Source organism: Scylla paramamosain, unplaced genomic scaffold (genome assembly GCF_035594125.1).
Source record: "Scylla paramamosain isolate STU-SP2022 unplaced genomic scaffold, ASM3559412v1 Contig54, whole genome shotgun sequence".
NCBI lineage: Eukaryota > Metazoa > Arthropoda > Malacostraca > Decapoda > Portunidae > Scylla > Scylla paramamosain.
The window spans coordinates 265,001-284,824 of record NW_026973719.1 but is presented as its reverse complement, the minus strand read 5'-3'; the positions used below and the strand labels follow the sequence as shown (position 1 = coordinate 284,824).

Sequence of the window (19,824 nt, the reverse complement as noted above, 5' to 3'; positions counted from 1 at the left end):
AATCTCTCTCTTTCTCAGACTCTTAATTTTTTATTTTCTAATTTATATTTCCATTCTGGTTGTGACTCACTTCTCCCAGAATTCGGAACATGATATTTATATGCATTAAATTCCTTTTGCCATTTATCACTTGTTCATTGAACTTATTAACGTCATCTTGCAAGTCTCTACAGCAGTCTTAATTTTTTACAGTTCTTTGAATTTTGCATCATCAGTAAACATGTTCACATAGCTCCCTTCTGCAATTACCTCAAGCATATCATTTACATAATCAGAACATAATCAATGCTAATACAGAGCCTTGCGGAACTCCACTACTTATATCCTTCCAAGTAGAGTATTTACCTCAATGTTCTCATTTTCCTCTCTTAAAAAAATTTCCATCCATTTTAATAAATTTCCTTGAACACCTCCGTAGATTTTTAATTTCCAGATAAGCCTCTGATAAGGAACCCTGTCAAAGTTTTTTTTTTTTTTTATCCAAGTAAATACTATCAACCCATCCATCTCTTTCTTGTAGTTTTTTAGATATTTTGGTTTAATAGCTTAACAAGTTTGATACACAGGATTTTCTTTTCTGAAACTAAATTGTTTGTTTGATAGTAATTTGTTACCTACCTTGTATGTGATCTACCCAGTTCTTCCTTACTATTCTATCCATGACTTTGCATATTACACTTGTTAGAGAAACTGGCCTATAGTTGAGAGGGTTCTGTCTGTTTTCTTTCTTAAATAGTGGTACTCTGTCTCCTTTTTTCCAGCTTTCTGGCAGCTTCCCTTGATTTAGGGAATCTTGTATTAATATGTTTAGTGCCTTACTTAATTCTTTTACACATTCCTTCAATACCCAGCAGGAAATGCCATTATGACTCATAGCTTTGTTTTTGTCCAATGCTTCCATCTCAGCTTTTATTTCTTCACAACTTATTACTAAGTTATCCAATGTTTCTTTTTCTGGATCTCTATTTTTGCTCTTCCAGAAATGTTTTTTTTTTCATTTTTAAATACTGACTGGAATTTCTTATTCAGTATCTCTCACATTTCTTACTCAGTATAATATTTTTTTTCTTCATATGTCAGCCACTGAATTCTGTCTTTCACTTTAGTGTTGCTTTTAACATAACTATAGAATAGCTTGGGTTTGTCTTTACATTTGTTTATTGTGTCCTTTTGATATTCAATTTCTGCTTCTCTTTTCTTCAGTGTATATTCGTTCTTTGCACTTTTGTGTCTCTCATAGTCTCTTTAATCTTTATGTCTTTTGTATCTGTTCCACAACAAATCTCTCCTCTTTCTTGCAACAATGCAATTACCATCCAACCACTCATTATTGTCTTTGTCTTTTTGTAAGGGATGTATCTTCTAACTCCTTCATTGTAAATTTCACAAAACTTTGAGTACTGATCATTTTATATCCAGTTTTTCTCCCCAATTTATTGAATCAAAATATTTTCATAGTTCTTCCTAATCTCCTTTTTTATAATTAAGCTGTCTTTTTGGTTTATTCCATTCCATTCCATTGGTATTATGAATTTTTTTTTTACTTTGCATTTACTCCAGTCTATATCACTGTTAAAATCTCTAGTTAATATTATTCTTTTGGATTTGTCTTCTATATTTTGAAGCATAACTTTTATGGTTTCCTCAGTTAGGTTTTCTAACTCATTGTACTCTTCCATCTCCTAAACTCTTGTCCTTGGAGGCATATATATTGGTGTTATCATTATTTTTCCTCCTTTTGTTAATACCTCAATAGCTACTAATTCAACTTTGTTTGATATGTCACACTCAACTTTTTTTTACTTTTAAGTCTTTACTGTGTGTGTGTGTGTGTGTGTGTGTGTGTGTGTGTGTGTGTGTGTGTGTGTGTGTGTGTGTATACACATGTGCATTACCTAGTTGTATTTACCTAGTTGTAGTTTACAGGGCCTGAGCTATGGTCATCTGGTCCCATCTCCATATCTACACTTGTCCAGGTTTTCCTTTAACTTGTGCACACTCGTTGCCAATACTACATCTTCACTTAGCTTGTTCCAAACTTATATATTTCTCTGTGGGAAACTATATTTCTTTATGTTATTCAAGCATCTCCCTTTTCTTATTTTTTTTGCTGTAATCTTATGTGTATCTGGTATTTTATACTTCTCATACCAGTAGTTTCTCATTATCAATTTTTTTCACTCTATTCCACAATTTATAAATCATTATTAAATCTCCCTGTTCTCTTCTTTGTTCCATTGTTAGCAAATTCATTTCCTTTAACCTGTCTTCATATATTAATTCTTCCAGGTCTGGTGACCACAATGATTCAGCATATTCCAGCTTTGGTCTAATTATAGTGGTAATTATCTTTCTCATCATAAAGGGGGATTCACACTTGGCAATTCGCTGCTGAATTGTCAGCCGCCGCAAGCCACATTGGCCCACCTGCTAGACTTCTGGTGTCTGGCAGCTGGAATTGCCAGCCGTGCCAACAAGACTGACAGGTTGGTCTTGTCTAGCCATGCACTGCTTTGTTTACATTGTGTCCTTGGGAAGAGTTGTGGAAGATGTAGTGTCCAGAGGCAGAAAAGTTAATGCTGGAGCTAGTGAGGGACCAACATCATCTCTGGGACCTGAGACATGATATATATATATATATATATATATATATATATATATATATATATATATATATATATATATATATATATATATATATATATATATATATATATATATATATATATATATATGAGTAGCAATCGCTACAGATGAAGCTAAGTTTTTAATAATTACCAATCTCTCTCCCGTACCTCTTGCTAGAAAACTCAATGTAAGTGTCAGGCATTCACCAGGGGCCACTGCATCCCTCATGTGGGTATCATCCTTCTTGATAAGGGGAGTCACAAACTGCAGGAAACCATGGTACTGCTCCCTGTTGAGGTGTATCCACTGTCTCATGATGGTGTTTGGGTCTTCCATGCTCAGCTCAAGCCAGAGAGTGTAGTAGATACTTTTATTTAGCCAGGGACGTGTCCACAGATGTTTTCTTTTCCATTTTAGTTTCCAGTACACCAAAAGAAATGCAATTATCACTTCGGCATCACTGGAGGAAGACATCTTGCTGAGTTGTTGTTTGTTTATATTTATTTCCTGTCAACCAGCTGCCCCTTCCCAGCTGCCTGTATGAACATACATCCAGCTGGGAGGTTGTATTGCTAGCTTGTGGTGGGTGGCAATCCAGCAGTGAATTGCCAAGTGTGAACCTGCCTTAACTTTATCCATGTAGTGGAATGCTGTTCATTATTTCTCAGCATTTTATGTGTATCTCTGATGATCTTTTTTACATGTTTCTCAAACTGTTGACTATCCTTTCTCTTCCTGTACTTTTATTATTTCTTCATTTCCCATTTTATACATCCATTTTGGTCTCTTTTCGCTTTTTTCCCATTTCCATTACATGACATTTTTTCACATTAAATTTCATCTCCCATTACTTACTCCAGTCCCAGATTTTATTCAAGTCCTCTTGTAGAATTTCAGTCTTTGTTGTTTCTTATATGTCTTTGTAATTTTGCATCATTGGCAAACAAACTCATGTAACTCTTTATTCCTTCAGGCACATCATTTATGTAGATCAGGAAAAGTATTGGTGCCAGCACTGATCCTTGTTGTGCTCCACTATCTACTTTTCTCCATTTTGATTTCACATCTTTTACTACCATTCTTGTTTCTCTTCCCTTTAAGTAACTTCCCATCCAGTTTTTTTTTTATTTTTCCATTTAATCCTCCTGTATTTTCTAACTTCCATAGTAACCAATTGTGGGGAACTTTGTCAAAAGCTTTTTTTTTTTATCTGAATACACACAGTTTACCCATCCATCCCTGTGTTATATCAGTCACTCTTGAATTGAAGGTCATCAAATTTGTTACATATGATTGCTTTTGTCTAAAGACATACTGTTTTTCTGTTGTTATATCATGTTTTTCTAGAAAGTTTGTCCACTGCCTCTTTATCACTTTTTCACAGATCTTACATACTATGCTTGTCATCAATACTGGTCTATAGTTTAGTGGTTCTTCTTTCTTTCCATTTTATAAATTGACACTATGTTTGCTCTCTTCCAGTCCTTGGGCACTCTTCCAATTGATAATGAACATTTTATTATATCATATACTGGTTTGATTAATTGTTTCCTGCACTCTTTTAAAATGAAACCTGCTACTCCATCTGGTCCTGTTGCTTTTCTTCCTTTCAGTTCCTCCATCATTTTATGAACTTCTTTGATTACTGTAATTTCCCACATTTTCTTTTTTGTTCTTCTCATCTTGTGGTTCTTTAAATTCTGATTCTTCTGTGAAAAATTTGCTGAAACTTTTTTGTTTTGCAATTCACTCTTGTCTTTTGGGTCTTCATATGTTTCATTTCCATCCTTCAATCTTTCTACGTTTTCTTTTTGTTTAATTTTTCCATTTATGAATTTGTAGAATAGTTTTGGTTCATCCTTGCACTTTTCAACTATATCTTTTCATATCCTTTCTCTTCCTCTCTCCTTATTTTCAAATATTAATTTCTTGCTATCATAAAATCTTTATTTTTTGGTTTGGATTTCATTTGATTTCTATCTTTTTTTTTTTTTTTGGCACATTTTGCACTGAACCTCACCTGTTTTCCTTTACCTTTAGGTTTATATAGTGGGACCTACTTATTCACTCCTGTCTTATATAGTTCCATAAAAATGTCATATTTATTAATTTGCCCTTTTCAGCTTTTCCTAGTGCATTTCTTCCTAAAGTTTCTTAAGATCATCTATATTTGCTTTCCCATAGTTTCTCCCGTTTTCTTTGTATGATTCATCCTCTTCACTGACATCATTATCAGTCTCAATTTCTATCATTACTTGGTCACTTTTTCCCATGGGGCACACATATCTTAATTCTTTAGTTAAGTTGATTCCTTTTGTTAATATTAGGTCAAGTCTTGTTGGTTCATCATCTCCCGTGTATCTTGTATTTTCAGTCACCCATTGCATCATTGTGTTTTCCATAGCTTCAGAAATCTTTCTCCCCATGCAGTCTCATTTCCTCCTCTGTGTGTGTGTGTGTGTGTGTGTGTGTGTGTGTGTGTGTGTGTGTGTGTGTGTGTGTGTGTGTGTGTGTGTGTGTATTTACCTAGTTGTGGTTTATGGGAGGGGAGTAATCTCATAGTATCCCATCTCTATATCTATCCAGTTTGGTCTTAAAAGCACTGACAGTTACAGAATTGACAATGTCTTCACTGAGTTCATTCCATTTGTTCACACTTCTGTGAGGAAAACTATACCTTTTGATATCTCTTCTACAGTTAACTTTCTTCAACTTCTTACTGTGTCCCCTTGTACTCTGTGTATCTAAATTTATAAAACATTCTTTGTTCACTTTTTCCATACCATTTATCATTCTATAGATGTTTATTAAATCCCCTCTCTCTCTTTCTCTCGTATTTTCAAGGCGTAGGAGTTTCCAACATTCTTAATCTCTTCATAGGTTGACTTAACTACGGAACCATCTTTGTACTCTTTCTGATTTTATAATATTCCTCTTTATATGAGGAGACCACACCACTGCCACATATTCCAGTCTTAGTCTTATCATGGAAATCAACAACTTTTTTTATCATTCCTTCATCTAAATATGTGAATGCCATTCTTATTCTTTTTAACAAATTCATCATCCCTCCAGTAAATTTATCAATGTGTCTGTCCAGAACCAAGTTCTCAGTAACTGTTACTCCCAGATCCACTTCCTTTTTTGATTTCTGTAACTTCACACCACCCATCTCGTAATAATATTGTATTCTTTTCTTTCTCTTATCAACTCCATTACTTTACATTTACTTAAATTGAATTCCATTTGCCAAGATTTACTCCATCTATTTATCTTATTTAAATCATCTTGCAGTACCATACAGTCATTTACATTTTCTACCCTTCTCATCAGCTTGGCATCATCTGCAAATAAGTTCATATAACTGTCTATTTCTTCATTTATATCATTCACATATATTACAAACATTATTGATCCCAACACTGACCCCTGTGGGACACCACTAGTTGCTTTCAGCCAGGATGAATTCTGGTCTTGTATTACTGTTCTCATCTTTCTATCATCCAGATAGTCATCCATCCACTCCAGCAGTCTTCCTCCAATTTTTCCATAATTTTATATCTTCCATAGCAATCTTCGGTATGGTACTTTGTCAGATAGTATCTTCAAGTTTAAATAGACACCATCCACCCATCTGTCTCTCTCCTGCACAATATTGATTACCCTTGAATAAAAGTACAATAAGTTTATGGAGTATTATCTTCCCCTCCTAAATCCAAATTGACAATTTACCAAAACTTTATTTTTTTCCAAGTGTTCCATCCATCTTTCCTTTATTGTTCTTTCACATATTTTTCCTACAAAACTAGTCAAGGACACTGGTCCATAATTTAACGGGTTTTCCTTATTTCCTCCTTTGAATATTGGTGTAATATTTGCTCTGTTCCAGTCTTTTGGTACTCTTTCCTGTGATAGTGATGTTACCACTAGATTGTGAATTTTATCATACCATCAATATCCAGTTTGATACTCCATCTGGACCAGTTGCTTTATTTACTTCAAATTCTTCCATCATCTTCAGTATTTTCTCATAATTGACTGGGACTGTACTTAGTATATTCCTCACCAACTTATCCCTTCCAGTATCAAACTCCCCTTCCACAGTAAATACTGATCTGAAACTATTGTTCATAACCTCCTCCATCCTCATAGATTTTTCCTTCAGCTTTCAATCTTGATACACCTTCCTTCTTCATCTTCCCATTAATATGTCTAAAGAACAGTTTGGGTTCATTTATACACTTATCTATTATATCTTTTTCGTAGTTTCTTCTCTCCATTCTTATTATCTCAATGTACTTATTTCTAGCATTAATGTATTCCATCTGCTCTCAGTTTTTCTCTTCTTCCATCAGTTCCAAGCATTTAGCTTACAATTTCTAGCCTCTATGCATTTTGTATTGAACCATTCTTTACCCTTTCTACATCTTACTCCTCCTCTAGGTACAAATTTCTCCATAGCAGAATTATATACCCTTATAAATTAATCCCATTTTTTTCCGAACAACTTTTGTGTCTTCAAAGTGTTTCCAATCCACAGCAACTAAGTATTTTCTTAATTTTTCAAAGTCAGCTTTACTATATTTAAATCTTTTTACCTTGTAATTTTCATCAATTATTACATTTTCACTTTTCAAGTTAGATTCCATCAACACATGATCATTTTTACCTAAAGGGCTATCATAGTGTATAGTTTCAATAATTTCCATGTCCTTGGTAAAACACTAGATCAAGTCTTGATGGTTTATCTCATCCACCAAATCTGGCATCACAATCAACCCATTGAGTCATTAAGTTTTCCACTGCCCAGTTTAACAGTCTATTACTCCATAAATTTTCACTTCCAGTAGTTGTCAATGTCTCCCAATTTATCTCCTTACAGTTATAATCACCAACACTAACTATATCACTACTTTCCATCACTATCTTTTCAAGATCTTTTAACACATCTACCAACATCTCTTCTTGTTCTTTTTACCAAGCATTGGTCATAGGTGGCACATACATTCCTACATAATTCATTATCCTTCCATTTCCACTTGTAATCATCACTTGTAGAATTTCAGACTTGTCTTCACTTTTTATTACCCTTTCCACTTTAACACATTTTTTAGTTAGAATGATCACTCCCCCTCCCCTTGTCACTTCTATTTTTCATCCATAAATCATATTTATCATCACCAATGTCAGGAGTTCCCCATTCATTTTTCCATTTTGCCTCATAATACAGCAACATCCAGTACAGTTCTGTTTAATAACTCATTTAACTCCATCTTTGTTGACATTAATCCATTTACATTAGTATAACATACTTTACTTACTGTTTGATGTACCATTTCTTTATTCTCATATCTCTCTCTCTCTCTCCAGAAAACTTCTCCTCCTCCGTTCATTGTTAATATTTTTGTTTAGCCTCATTTACCAGCTCCTTTTGCCTCAACCTTTCAGTCTCATCCATATCCTTTTTTATCCATAAATTCCTATATTCTTCATCTCCAGATGACCTCCAAGACCCATTAATTACTACTTCTGCTTGTGCCTGTGTTGTAAACCTTATTCTTATGGGTCTCATTTTTTCTTCTTCATATTTCCCAATTCTATGGAACTCTTCCACTTGCTTTACTATCTGACTGTCCTCATCCATCACTTTCTTCAGTAACTTATTGAACAGGTTCTTTTCCTTTTTTCTCTTTGAATTCTGCCTACTATTTTCTCCTCCTTTATACCAAATAATTGCTTGTTTATATTTTTCTACAGTATCTCTCACCAATTTTTTCTCTTCTTTAATAACATTTACCACTTTCTGTCTCAGGTTTTGTTTGTCACTTTCTTGTTCTATTATTTTCTTTTGTGATTCTTGAAATTTACATTCATTTAACCACGTATTTGGCATCATTTCCACTTCCTTTACACTTGCCTTCATTTCCTCATTTCCTTTTTGAACAGTTTCAACTTTTTCCTTTATTTGCTTCTTTAAACAGTCATTTTCCACCTTTAACTTCTCATTTTTATCTTCCATTTTCATCAACTTTGCTGTAATAGTCACCAACTCCTTACCTTTCTCCTGGTGTGCCTCCAGTGTCTTTATTCTCTCCAATGACTTGTCCATCATATCTTCCATTTACCAAATTTTTCTACACTACATTCTATATATTAGTTCTCTTTCTTCACCTGTAAATCTTTTTTTACCAGCAAATCTTTCTTCATCAGTAAAACCTTCAAAGGACCCCCATTCTTTTAGGGTGCTGCTCTCCGCCATTTTTGTCCAATATAAACAAACCAACCAAACTTTCCTAGAGATGGGATAACTATACTCGTGTACTGTTTCTCCCCTCCCTACTTACCACTAGATATTCCTGTGTCTTCATTACATATCTTGTTCCACCGTGAGCAATTTGTGTTTTTCAAACCTTCTATATGCAAAGCACTAGGAAACACGTCCTGTCAGTTCTGCCATGTCCGTGTGTGTGTGTGTGTTTACCTAATTGTATTTACCTAGTTGTAGTTTATGGGAGGGGAGTAATCTCATAGTATCCCGTCTCTATATCTATCCAGTTTGGTCTTAAAAGCATGGACAGTTATGGCATTGACAACATCTTCTGTGAGGAAAACTATACTTCTTGATGTCTCTTCTACAGTTAACTTTCTTCAACTTCTTACTGTGTCTCCTTGTACTCTGAGTGTCTAAACTTATAAAACCTTCTTTGTCCACATTTTCCATACCATTGTGTGTGTGTGTGTGTGTGTGTGTGTGTGTGTGTGTGTGTGTGTGTTTAACCAGCGCTGAGCAAAAAAGTTGTTTTCCTCTGATTTTTATTTCTGGTCCAAATTTCACACTAGCTGTGACTTCAAAAGGAGAAGGAAGTGGAAGTTGTGTCACGAAATATAAACCTAACACAATAATGATGAAAGGAAAGTGGAAGTGTTGCAAAAAGCTGGACTGTGGTGTTTGTGTCTATCACCTGTGTGAAGCTTATGGCACAAGATCATCAGTTGGGTATGATGTAGACGAGCAGCAGGAAAAGTTGAAGCAGCTCTTTGCTGACAATGATTCAAAGAAACATATGCATACAAAAACAATGAAAGACAAAAAGATTACAGATCATGATTGAGTAATGACAGTGATGGCGTGGATATATCTGATTTGATGATGAATAAGTTAAGGGATTTTATAGAGTTTGGTGTAGAACATCACTGAGTGTACTCAGGGATATTTGCAGAGATTCCAGAAGTGCCAAGGTATTTCATTGCTTGAGGTTTGTGGAGGAAAATAATTGGTGATTGAGGAGAATACATCAGCAAATTCATCAGGCTTGTTTCACATTTCCTGTATGCTTGTGTTTAATTTACATTTAGCTGTTTCATTTTATATGAAAACATTCTTTGGCACACCATTTAGGTCTTTTCAGATGTATTGGGAAGTGTATTCGAGGTGTCAATGGATAAATTTTGGTTAATCTGGGAAAATAGCTAATTCAGGATGGTTCTGGAACCAAGTATGCTGAAGTATTGATGCTTAATCTGTATATGTAATAGTAGTAGTAGTAGTAGTGTCATTATTATTATTATTATTGTTAACATTATTTTATCTATTATCTGTTCATTCATATATCTAATGCTGGCTTTTAAGAGTTCCATTTAAAAGAGGTATCTTATTGCATTTTCTTGTCCTTCCATTCCTTTTTTTGCATTCTTTAGTCTCTCTCTCTCTCTCTCTCTCTCTCTCTCTCTCTCTCTCTCTCTCTCTCTCTCTCTCTCTCTTATATTCACTGCATCTATCATGGTTGCATATTGTTTCTTTGTATTTATCTTTTTTCTTTTTGTATTGCATTTTTTCTCAATCACAACAGCCAGAGTATCCCTTGATAATCAATCCCAAGAGTTATCTGCAAAAATACCCCAAAGAACAGCTGGTCTATTTAACACCTCACTGTCAAGAGGAGCTGCTGGTGTATGACCACAATGCTGTTTACATTATTGGTGGCATTGTTGACAAGTCCTCAGGAGAACCACTGACCCTCGCCAAGGCCAAGAGGGAGGGAGTCCGAATGCAGAAACTTCCATTGGATAGGTGAGTAGTGGAGATTTTAGTCTGGTTTTGCTATTTTATTAATTTCTCCTCTTCCTCCTCCTCCTCCTCCTCTTTTAAATTATCCTCCTCCTCTTGTGTTAGGGTACAAGTGTTGGATGTGCTGCATCACTGACCTACATGTGTTGTTGTTCTGTCAGGACACATGCACTCATAGTTTCTGGAATTCATAACACTAGTCTTAACATAACATAGCATAAGAAGGCACATTCTCCCTTGCTATACCAAACACCACAACATAATGGTGTTCAGTCTCTCTCTCTCTCTCTCTCTCTCTCTCTCTCTCTCTCTCTCTCTCTCTCTCTCTCCCTGCTACTTTAAGGGTGACGGAAGAAAAGATGGCATAACTTATCATATATATGTATATTAGCACCATTACCAAATTACAAATAACTTATAACACAAATAGATCCTTAACATTAATCTAAGACAAAGACAAGTGGTAGAGACAAGCATGGAAAGTGATACTCTGAGCTGAACTTCAGATACAATACCACATAATACCACGTAAAACATTTCACTTTCAACTGTAAATGAGACTGCATGTATAGGTGTTGCTCATATGTGCTCTGTAATAATAATAATAATAATAATAATAATAATAATAATAATAATAATAATAATAATAATAATGATAATAGTAATAATAATAATAATAATAATAATAATAATAAACGGTTTATTCTTTAGGCAGTTTACAAACGGAAAATGTACAGAGGGGGTGGGGAAACACTTAACATTAATCCTAAAGCTAAGTCTAATCTAGAAGCGAAATACTATTGATTGATGGCTCACACCATGGTGGGAATTGCGCTGAGTCTGTACCGGTCCGTGCGCGGCACCTTTAGGGGCATTATCTTGTTGTTGTGCCTGGTGGCACAGACCGGGCAAGGCGTGTCAGGCGGCAGCATGTGTCTGAGACGTGGATGATGCAGAAGTCCCCTTCCAAACTTCTTCAGAGCCTCTCGGTGCCTGATGGATAGTCTGGACAGACTCAGGGTGGTCAGGGCTTCATCATAGGTGGTGTAGGCAGGGCCAAGGATGACCCTGCACACTCTCCAGCTATAGCTGTTAAGTGTGTGTGAGGTAGGAGGACCACGCTGGGGAGGCATACATGAGTTTGGGGAGGATGAAAGTGAGGTACACCCTCCTTAACTCCTCTGTCAGTGTCCCCAGCAACCTGAGTCTGCACAGGTTGTCTGTACGTAGCGGATCTTATGGTGCTGGCGACATGCTGCTTCCAGGTCAGCTGGTTGTCCACTGTGACTCCAAGAAGCTTGACACATCAGACCACCCGGAGGGGCCACTGTGAGCTGGAGAGGGGGCACTGGTACAGAGGAGGTACAGAAATGCATTACCACAGTTTTGCTGTGGTTGATGGTCATCCTGCTCTCCTCCGTCCACGTCTGCAGTCGCTCCAAAATTACTTGCAGTGGCAAGTAGTCCGGGTTCTTGTTGGAGACTGTTATGCCCACGGTGCAGTCGTCCACATACTTCCAGCAATGGGGGGTGTCATTGAGGGCGTCGTTAATCATGCAAGTGTTGGTTCAGACACCGAGAGGTGAGAGTCCTTCACTGTGTGGGTTGAGACTGATTTGACAGGGTGTTGGGCTTTCTTGTAAGGCTCCTGAGTGAAGCCTAGCTACTTCATGGGGAAGTGATTGATGCCAAGTGATACAAAACACTTTAGGTGAGAGGAACCAAGGCCCCAAGTGAAGATAAATGAGACATAATGCATAACAGGAGTCCAGCGGATGTTAGAGTAGTTGGTTGTCACACCTCCACCCTGAAGATGACATAACAGTGTAGGTTAGAGTAGGAGTTGGGTAATCACACCCTTCAGAAATACTGTGGAAACACTTATTCATATAAACTAATCCCTATGAGAGTCAGTTAACGGCATTTGGCACACATCAACAGTGATGTGAGGCACAGTTTAGAGAATGTTATAAGCACTACCAACCCCATTTTGAGAAAATAACATCTGAAGATGAACATTGGTAATTTCATCCATAATAAAGATAAAGGAATGATATTTATTTTAATCTGTAAGTTTTAACTTTCAAATTTTTACAGAATTTTTCATGAAAATTGCAGGTTTTTTTTTTCTTTAGTAAGAACCAGAAGTACCTCTCCTAAATTTGGATTATTTATTTATTTATTTATTTATTTATTTACTTATTTATTTCCATCTCTACCAGTCATTAAAGCAATGCATTAAGGATAACTATGCTTGTATTTCGATCATAATAATCGTAAAATATGAGTGGGGTGCCACAGGGATCAGTTTTAAGGTCATTATTATTATATTTAATATGCAGTAAACCCTTGTTATAGTGGATTTCCACATTTAACAGATATATGGCCTACAGGCCATTCATTGGATTTACTGGATACATGTCTGTAAATGAAGCAGAATGTCTTTTTATGTTTTTACGTAGGAGGGACACCAGCAAAGGGCAACAAAAATCCAATAAAAAAAAAAAAAGCCTACTGAGATGCCAGTCCCCAAATAGGGTTTGAAGCAGTAACCAAAAATTGAAGTATGTCTTGAAACGTCCCTCTTGATGGAGTTCAAGTTATGAAGGTGGAAATACAGAAGCAGGCAGGGAGTTCCAGAGTTTACCAGAGAAAGAGAAGAATAATTGAGAACACTGATTAACTCTTGAATTAAAGAGGTGGACAGAACAGGGGTGAGAGAAAGAAGAAAATCTTGTGCAGCAAGGCCCCAGGAGGAGGGGAGGCATGTAGTTAGCAAGATCAGAAGAGCAGTTAGCATGAAAATAGTGGTAGAAGATAGCAATAGCTGCAACATTCCAGCAGTGAGAAAGAGGCTGAAGACAGTCAGTTAGAGGAGAGGAGTTGATGACACAACAAGCTTTAGATTCCACCCTGTCTAAAAGAGTAGTATGAGTGAAACCCCCCCAGACATGTGAAATATACTTCATATGTAGACAGATAAGGCCCTTGTACAGAGTTAGCAGCTGGGGGTTTAGAAAAACTGAAGATATCTCAGAATGCCTAACTTCATAGAAGCTGTTTTAGCTAAATATGAGATGTGAAGTTTCCAGTTTAAGTTATAAGAAAAGGACAGACCGAGGATGTTCAGTGTAGAAGAGGGGGCAGTTGAGTGTCTGAAGAAGAGGGGATAGTTATCTAGAAGGTTGTGTTGAGTTGACAGATGGAGGAATTGAGTTTTTGAGGCATTGAACAATACCAAGTTTGGTCTGCCCTAATCAGAAATTTTAGAGAGATCAGAAGTCAGGTGTTCTATGGCTTCCCTGTGTGAAATGTTTACTTCCTAAAGGGTTAGACATCAAGGAAAAGACAGGGGAAAATGCAGGGTGGTATCATCAGCATAGGAGTGGATAGGAAAAGAAGTATGGTTTAGAAGATCATTGATGAATAATAGGAAGAAGAACACCACTGTTAATAGATTTTAAGAGAAGAACAGTGACTGTCTATCATATCAGCAATAGAATGGTCACAAAGGAAACTTGAGATGAAGTTCCAGAGGGAAGGATAGAGCCGTCAGATGGTAGTTTGGAAATCAAACCTTTGTGCCAGACTCTATCAAAAGCTTTTATGTCTAAGGCAGCAGCAAAAGTTTCACCAAAATCTCTAAAAGAGGATGACCAAGACTTGGTAAGGAAAACCAGAAGATCACCAGTAGAGCAGCCTTGACGGAACCCATACTGGTGATCAGATAGAAGGTTGTGAAGTAGTGACATGTTTAAGAATCTTCCTGTTGAGGATAGATTCAAAAACTTTAGACAAGCAAAAAATTAAAGCAATAGGACAGTAGTTTGAGGGATTAGGAACAGACTGAATGTAGGCAAACTTCCAGCAAGAAGGAAAGGTAGATGTTGACAGACAGAGTTGAAAGAGTTTGACTAGGCAAGATGCAAGCATGGAGAAGCAGTTTTGGAGAACAATACGAGGGACCCCATCAGGTCCATAAGCTTTCCAAAGGTTTAGGCCAGTGAGGGCATGGAAAACATCATTGCGAAGAATTTTAATACGTGGCATGAAGTAGTCAGAGGGTGGAAGAAAGGGAAAAATAAGCCCTGAATCATTCAAATAGAGCTTTTAGCAAAGGATTGAGCAAAGATTTCAGCCTTAGAGATGGATGTGATAGCAGTGGTGCCATCTGGTTGAAATAAAGGAGGGAAAGAAGAAGCAAAGTTATTGGAGATGTTTTTTCACTAGATCTTGAAAGATTTTGACACTTTCTATTAATGAAGGAGTTTTTGGCTAGTTGGAGAACAGACTTGGCATGGTTCTGGGCAGAAATATAAAGTGCATGAGATTCTGATGATGGAAGGCTCAAGTGCCTTTTGTGGGCCACCTCTCTATCATGTGTAGCATGAGAACAGGCTGCGCTAAACCAAAGTTTGGAATTGGAAGGCTTAGGTCAAGAAAAAGAGTGAGAAATGTATACCTCCGTGCCAGACACTATCTCCTCTGTTATGCACTCAGCATACAGAGATGGTTTCTGACATGGAAGCTGTAGTCATTCCAAGGAAAATCTGCAAAATACCTCCTTAAGTCCCCCCCAACTAGCAGAGGCAAAACACCAGAGGCACCTCCACTGAGGGGGATCCTGAGGAGGGATTGGAACAATAGGACAAGATACAGATATAAGGTTGTGATCGGAGGAGCCCAATGGAGAAGCGAGGGTAACAGCATAAGCAGAAGTATTAGAGGTTAGGAAAAGGTCTAAAATGTTGGGCCTATCTCCAAGACAGTCAGGAATACGAGTAGGGTGTTTTTTTTTTTTTATGTAGGAAGGACACTGGCCAAGGGCAACAAAAATCTAATAAAAAAAATGCCCACTGAAATGCCAGTCCCATAAAAGGGTCAAAGCAGTGGTCAAAAATTGCTGAATAAGTGTCTTGAAACCTCCCTCTTGAAGGAATCCAAGTCATAGGAAGATGAAAATACAGAAGCAGGCAGGGAGTTCCAGAGTTTACCAGAGAAAGGGATGAATGATTGAGAATTCTGGTTAACTCTTGTGTTAGAGAGGTGGACAGAATAGGGGTGAGAGAAAGAAGAAAGTCTTGTGCAGCGAGGCCGCGGAAGGAGGGGAGGCATGCAGTTAGCAAGATCAGAAGAGCAGTTAGCATGAAAATAGCGGTAGAAGACAGCTAGATATGCAACATTGCAGCGGTGAGAGAGAGGCTGAAGACAGTCAGTTAGAGGAGAGGAGTTGATGAGACGAAAAGCTTTTGATTCCACCCTGTCTAGAAGAGCAGTATGAGTGGAACCCGCCCAGACATGTGAAGCATCCATACCTGGATGGATAAGGCCCTTGTACAGAGTTAGCAGCTGGGGGGGTGAGAAAAACTAACAGAGACATCTCAGAATGCCTAACTTCATAGAAGCTGTTTTAGCTAGAGATGAGATGTGAAGTTTCCAGTTCAGATTATAAGTAAAGGACAGACCGAGGATGTTCAGTGTAGAAGAGGGGGACAGTTGAGTGTCATTAAAGAAGACGGGATAGTTGTCTGGAAGGTTGTGTCGAGTTGATAGATGGAGGAATTGAGTTTTTGAGGCATTGAACAATACCAAGTTTGCTCTGTCCCAATCAGAATTTTAGAAAGATCAGAAGTCAAGCGTTCTGTGGCTTCCCTGCGTGATATGTTTACCTTCTGAAGGGTTGGACGTCTATGAAAAGACGTGGAAAAGTGCAGGGTGGTATCATCAGCGTAGGAGTGGATAGGACAAGAAGTTTGGTTTAGAAGATCATTAATGAATAATAAGAAGAGAGTGGGTGACAGGACAGAACCCTGAGGAACACCACTGTTAATAGATTTAGGAGAAGAACAGTGACCGTCTACCACAGCAGCAATAGAACGGCCAGAAAGGAAACTTGAGATGAAGTTACAGAGAGAAGGATAGAAACCGTAGGAGGGTAGTTTGGAAATCTAAGCTTTGTACCAGACTCTATCAAAAGCTTTTGATATGTCCAAGGCAACAGCAAAAGTTTCACCAAAGTCTCTAAAAGAGGATGACCAAGACTCAGTAAGGAAAGCCAGAAGATCACCAGTAGAGCGGCCTTGACGGAACCCATACTGGCGATCAGATAGAAGGTTGTGAAGCGATAGATGTTTAAGAATCTCCCTGTTGAGGATAGATTCAAAAACTTTAGATAAGCAGGAAATTAAAGCAATAGGACGGTAGTTTGAGGGATTAGAGCGGTCACCCTTTTTAGGAACAGGTTGAATGTAGGCAAACTTCCAGCAAGAAGGAAAGGTAGATGTTGACAGACAGAGCTGAAAGAGTTTGACTAGGCAAGGTGCAAGCACGGAGGCACAGTTTTGGAGAACAATAGGAGGGACCCCATCAGGTCCATAAGCCTTCCAAGGGTTTAGGCCAGCGAGGGCATGGAAAACATCATTGCAAAGAATTTTAATACGTGGCATGAAGTAGTCAGAGGGTGGAGGAGAGGGAGGAACAAGCCCAGAATCGTCCAAGATAGAGTTTTTAGCAAAGGTTTGAGTGAAGAGTTCAGCTTTAGAAATAGATATGATAGCAGTGGTGCCATCTGGTTGAAGTAGAGGAGGGAAAGAAGAAGAAGCAAAGTTATTGGAGATATTTTTGGCTAGATGCCAGAAGTCACGAGGTGAGTTAGATCTTGAAAAGTTTTGACACTTTCTGTTGATGAAGGAGTTTTTGGCTGGTTGGAGAACAGACTTGGCATGGTTCCGGGCAGAAATATAAAGTGCATGAGATTCTGGTGATGGAAGGCTTAAGTACCTTTTGTGGGCCACCTCTCTATCATGTATAGCATGAGAACAAGCTGTGTTAATCCAAGGTTTAGAAGGTTTAGGACAAGAAAAAGAGTGAGGAATGTACGCCTCCATGCCAGACACTATCACCTCTGTTATGCGCTCAGCACACAAAGACAGGTCTCTGACACGGAAGCAGTAGTCATTCCAAGGAAAATCAGCAAAATACCTTCTCAGGTCCCCCCAACTAGCAGAGGCAAAACGCCAGAGGCACCTTCGCTTAGTGGGATCCTGAGGAGGGATTGGAGCGATAGGACAAGATAAAGATATGAGATTGTGATCGGAGGAGCCCAACGGAGAAGAAAGGGTGACAGCATAAGCAGAAGGATTAGAGGTCAGGAAAAGGTCAAGAATGTTGGGCGTATCTCCAAGACGGTCAGGAATACGAGTAGGGTATTGCACCAATTGCTCTAGGTTATGGAGGATAGCAAAGTTGTAGGCTAGTTCACCAGGATGGTCAGTGAAGGGAGAGGAAAGCCAAAGCTGGTGGTGAACATTGAAGTCTCCAAGAATGGAGATCTCTGCAAAAGGGAAGAGGGTCAGAATGTGCTCCACTTTGGAAGTTAAGTAGTCAAAGAATTTCTTATAATCAGAGGAGTTAGGTGAGAGGTATACAGCACAGATAAATTTAGTATGAGAGTGACTCTGTAGTCGTAGCCAGATGGTGGAAAACTAGGAAGATTCAAGAGCGTGGGCACGAGAGCAGGTTAAGTCATTACACACATAAACGCAGCATCCAGCTTTGGATAAAAAATGAGGATAGAGAAAGTAGGAGGGAACAGAAAAGGGGCTACTGTCAGTTGCCTCAGACACCTGAGTTTCAGTGAGGAAAAGAAGATGAGGTTTAGAAGAGGAGAGGTGGTGTTCTACAGATTGAAAATTAGATCTTAGACCGTGAATGTTACAGAAGTTAATGAAGAAAAAGTTGAGGGGGGGTGTCAAGACACTTAGGGTCGTTGACAGAAAGGCAGTCCGACCTGGGGACATTTATGGTCCCCTCCCCAGATGGGGACTCCGAGGCTGGTGTAGGAGTCGCCATGATGATTTTAAAATTTTTGAGTGAAGGGTGTGTGTGTTATTAGGTGCTTGTAGTTTTGTGTGGAGGAAGAGAGTTGTCTTTAGAGGGCAGGCTGTGACTGCCCCCTTGTGTTGTGAGACACAAAGGGAAACGTTCAGTGAGGTCACAGCTGGGTTTAATGATAAGTTCACAGCACCCCCTGAACAGTGCTTTAGACCTCACTGGGAGTAATTATCGTTTCGCCAGGTGTCTACTGCCTTCTCCAGTTGCACCAATTGCTGTAGGTCGTGGTGAATAGCAAAGTTGAAGGCTAGTTCACCAGGATGGTCAGTGAAGGGAGAGGAAAGCCAAAGCTGGTGGTGAACATTAAAGTCTCCAAGAATGGAGATTCCTGCAAAAGGGAAGAGAATCAGAATGTCCTCCACTTTGGAAGTTTAATTGTCAGAGGAGTTAGATGAGAGGTATAGAGTACAAATAAATTTAGTATGGGAGTGACTCTGTAGTCATAGCCAAATGGTGGAAAACTTGGAAGATTCGAGAGCGTGGGCGCAAGAGCAGGTTGTCGTTATGCACATAAATGCAACATCCAGCTTTGGATTGAAAATGAGGATAGAGTAAGTAAGAGGGAATAGAAAAGGGGCTACTGTCAGTTGCCCCAGATACCTGTGCTTTAGTGAGGAAAAGATGAAGTTTAGTAGAGTAGAGGTGGTGTTCAACAGATTGAAAATTAGATTTAAGACTGCAAATGTTGCAGAAGTTAGTGAAAAAAAGTTAAGTGGGATGTCAAGACATTTAGAGTCTATACCATAAGAGCAGTCTGACCTGGGACATTTATGGTCCCCTCCCCAGATGGGGACTCCAAGGCTGGTGTAAGAGTTGCCATGATGATTTTGAATTTTGAGTGAAAGTTGTGTGTGTAATTAGGTGCTTGTAATTTTGTGTGAAGGAAGAGTTTTCTTTAGAGGGCAGGCTGTGACTGCCCCCTTGTGTTTAGAGAGACAAAGGGAAACATTCAGTGAGGTCATAGCTGGGTTACTGATGAGTACACAGCACCCCGTGGTCCAGTGCTTCAGACCTCACTGTGTGTAATAATTTCAGTAGTTGTTTAGTGAATCCTCCTCTCCCGTCCTATATATATATATATATATATATATATATATATATATATATATATATATATATATATATATATATATATATATATATATAGTGGAACCTTGGTTCTAGAACTTAATTTGTTTCAGAATGCTGTTCAAAATCTGAAATGTTAAAAAACTGAGACCACTTTCTCCATAGGA

At 38.1% G+C, this 19,824-nt stretch overlaps 1 protein-coding gene and 1 long non-coding RNA gene across 10 annotated transcripts in view; one reads left to right on the top strand and one right to left on the bottom strand.

Annotated features, from left to right (window-relative positions):
* Positions 1–19,824, bottom strand: part of LOC135098307 (prostaglandin G/H synthase 1-like) — a 103,519-nt gene that overhangs the window by 60,653 nt on the left and 23,042 nt on the right. The window lies entirely within an intron of this gene.
* LOC135098310 (uncharacterized) overlaps positions 1,664–19,824 on the top strand; it is a 25,068-nt gene continuing 6,907 nt past the window's right edge. The window contains exons 1-2 of the long non-coding RNA XR_010266810.1: positions 1,664–2,486; positions 10,479–10,699. This is a non-coding gene — a long non-coding RNA (uncharacterized LOC135098310). The remainder of the gene's footprint in view (positions 2,487–10,478; positions 10,700–19,824) is intronic.